Source organism: Brassica oleracea, chromosome C3, assembly GCF_000695525.1.
Source record: "Brassica oleracea var. oleracea cultivar TO1000 chromosome C3, BOL, whole genome shotgun sequence".
Classification (NCBI taxonomy): Eukaryota; Viridiplantae; Streptophyta; class Magnoliopsida; order Brassicales; family Brassicaceae; genus Brassica; species Brassica oleracea.
This window is the reverse complement of record NC_027750.1, coordinates 54,563,385-54,567,195: the sequence shown is the minus strand read 5'-3', so window position 1 is coordinate 54,567,195 and position 3,811 is coordinate 54,563,385.

The window sequence follows — 3,811 nt, the reverse complement described above, 5'->3', positions numbered from 1 at the left end:
GAAACTTTCTGTTCGTTGAGCTTGAGATGTCTTCGTCGTTCAATTTCCCTCGTCCGACTACTAAAGCTGATGATTTCGAGGACCTTTACAAGGCGTACGGGGTCGATCACTTCGTTGTTCTTGACTTGGCTGGTACGCATGAGACTCCCGAAACCGTGCGAGAAGGCTACTATGGAGCCTATCTTTCTTTCTTTCACTCATGTGGTCTTATCTTCCCGATCCCGGAGCCAATACTTGAGATTCTGGCGGAGCTTGGGTTATCGTTCATTCAGATCCTACCAAACTTTCTTAGGTATCTTATCGCCTTCTTGGTTAGGGCTAGGGAGGAAGGTCTTTCTATTGGCCTTAATGAGTTCCGAGAGCTCGTTCTGGTGAAGCGGAACCAGCAGAACCCAGGTACCTTCCTCGTGTCTCCGCGCCCAGGTCGCCACGTCATCGAGGACATCCCTTATTGCGATGAGAAGTGGCGCGAACATTTTTTGTTTTCAAGATGGATCAAGCATCCATGGGTGAATTCGACTTCTCTTGACTTCCTCGGCGTTGGACCGATAATATCGGTTAGTTTTCTTTTGTCTATGTGTCGATTTTTCTCTTTGGGGAATTGGTGACTCAACTTTTCGTTTTTCTTTGATCAATTCAGCTCTTTCTGGAAGCTCCTCGATGTCAGATGAGATTCGTGGTCTGATCGGGATTCTTCGGGGAGATCGGTCGAACTGGTCAACGTTTGACCAAGCTCGGATTCGTGCTGTTTTTACTATGCCAGAGGGGACCGACATGGCTCCTTTGGTTGGGGATTCCGAGGATGAGGCCGAACACTCTCAGGAATTCATAGCGACTCCTTCTGTTCAGACCCAGTCTTCAGATCGATTGACTAGGCAACTTGTGAGGAGGTCATCGTTCCGCACTTCCGGGTTTGCATCGGGGGGGTGATCTCCTGGAAAATCTCCCTTGATCTCTATTCACGACTCTGATGATGAAGACGTTTCGGGAGAGATGCGACCTCCTGTCTCGTTGAGCCTGGGCTCGGAAGACGAGACCGTTGCGGCGACTCGCAAACGACGCCGGTCGTCGGAGGGTGCCTTGCCCGGTCCATCTCGCCCTAGGTTTGCTCCTGAGGGAGATGGTTCTTTGTTCGCGGCCCAAGGTGACCTAATATCTCTCGCCGGTCGCATGAGGTCTGCGGGCTGCCGTCTTCCATCCCTCGCTTCCTTAGCCGAGAAGGAAGCTTATGCCAAGGTCGCGGTGGCGAGCTTTAAGGTTTGTTATCCACCTTTTTTGACAATTTTGCTTCAAGTTTTCGTTTGCTTATCTTCATTCCTACCCAGGTTATTGAAGCTTTTAACAAATACGTTGTGGTGATGGAGGATCACGTCGTGGCTTCTCGGAATGACAAGGAGATTGAGAGCATTGGTTCCGAGATTAAGTGGCTTTCGAAAGAACTCGAAGCCACCAAGCGAGAAGGGAAGAGGGATGCCGAAAAGATCGAAGCATTGACTGAGGATTGGAAGAGAGTTCATCAGGAGAACGAGGCTCTTAAGACCCAGATGGTTGCTCGGAAGGTGAGAATCGCGGCACTCGAGGTCGAGAGAGATCGGACATTCGTTGTGCTTCTCGCGTTGCTCGTCGTGATGTCGCGACACGATACTGGGAAATCCTTGAGTCCTTGAAGGACAAATGGACAAGCAAGAGGAAGGAAGTGTCTGCTGAGATCCGACTGCAAGAAGTGGCCGCCAACATCGATCTTCTGAACGAGCTCAAGGATGGGGGTTTGACTGTGGATGCAGAGCTTGCTCGTTTAAAGGAGATGGAGGGAGATTGGGAGGATCTCGTGGCTTCAGCCACCGTGCCAGATTGGTCGCTTTCCGAGCTCGATCTTCCTCAAGTTTCAGATATTCAATGGTTCAAGGCGGGGGGTCGTTTGTCCCCGATGATTCTGTTTCTAGTTATATTTTTTATCTTCTTTTTTTTTGTTTAATATCTTTTGTTTTCCGCGATCTTTGATCGTGATATCTTGGATATTCTTAAGGGATAAGTATAATGTTTTCTGGATATCTTTGTTTGGGTCGTTGGTATATGGCGAAGCCTTGATCCTTATAAAGCTTCACTTTGTTCCAGGATTCACCATAGTGTTATGTTTTGCTTTTGCTTGTCAAAGTAACATGGCTTCGAGAAGATTGAATCCTCGCGACTCCGATAGGGCGCGAACTCGAACTGGTAGTGTTAATGCAGAACGCATTCGATCCGGAGATGTGAACGAAGCGCTCACGGAAGTTCTTCGGGAGGAGACCCGACTCTCGAGGGCTTCAACCCAAGAGGTTAAGGACCTCGAGGGTGAAAAATCTGCTACTCGTGTTAAGTCGAGAAGCTCAACAGGTTCGGAGGGACGTGATCACCCCCCGAAGAAAGCTAAAACAAACGGTTCGGACCATCGCCTCGGTGTTTCGGGTGAGGCGGCTGTTGCTAAGCCGTTTCATTGGCAGTTTTCCCACTCCAAGGATTGCCCTATTATGGAAGACCCCGATAGTGTCGCTCACTTGGTGAGGCACTTCAAACCTGCTAGGTGTCCGCTTCCCTCTTTGTGGAATATGATGGAACATGAGGCCTACGTGAAGATGGTTGTGGCTCATGCTTGTTGAATCTTTGGTTTGTTTTTTCTGTGTTGATTTGCTGCGTTTTAGGCTATGGAGGCTAACAATGAGTTCGCGGCGACTTTGGAAAAGCGCCTGCAAGATGTCCCGCGCTCTGGCGAGCATTACGAGATAAAGAAGGTCGTTCGAGAACTAAAGCTCGGTTTGAAGATGGCTCAGGATCGGGAGCGAGCAAATGCTGCTCAACTGGCCGATGCCGAGAAATTGGGAAATCAGGCTGCTTCGCTCAAAGCTCGTCTGCGAGTTGTGAGTAATGAAAGGAAATCGGCCCTCTTGCAAGTTTCTTTTTTGGAAGCGAAGGTTGAATCTTCTGCAAATAAGTTTTCTGACAACCTTCGCCGCGCAACTTATGACGCTAAAAAGGCTCTGGCGGACATCTATTTGGACGTGTTGGTATCTCTGGTGGAAAAGTGTGAGAAGAAGAAGGCCGCAACTGATTGTGAAGCTCGTCTTAGGGAGGTTATGGCGAACATAGATCTCTTGAAGGAAATCATGAATAACAATCTTCTGGCTTCAGATGAGTTGTTGCGACTTCGAACGAAGGAGGTCGAGCTTGAATCCGAGCTTGATGTGATGGCGGTTTCGGATTTCTCCGTTGGGAAGCTCGATTTGTCTCAGATTTCAGAGGATCTGCCAGAGGATTTCTTTGCTAAGGTGATGTTAAGAGTTTTCAAGGCTCCTAAGACAAATGTTGTAGTATAGTGATTGTCGAACCAGTTCTGAGGGATATCAAAGCACTGAGAATGCAAGTACTCACTTAATCTAAGTGCAACCAATGATTTAAATGAGTTTTAAGCTATGACTAAAACTAGAAAGCAATAACAGAATGATACTTTCTTGACTAAGGGAAAAGAGAACTCATGGGCATAGGGATTAGACCTTGGGTGATCAAGTATCGAACTAAGGATGGCAAATGATCAATCAAACTATCAACCTTAAGCCTAGACACAATTCTAAGCAAGCTCTATGTCTAGATGAATGCTCATTTGCTAACATATCTCAAACATCAAATGTCTTTGGTTGAATAATATGAAAACAATCATTACTAACAAGTCTATTAGCTATCTTAGCACCTTTAACAACAAATGTCTTTGGCAAAGTATACTAAAAGCCTAGGAGAATTGTCTCAGGCATTTCATCAAACACCTTTCGGGTGGAAAATG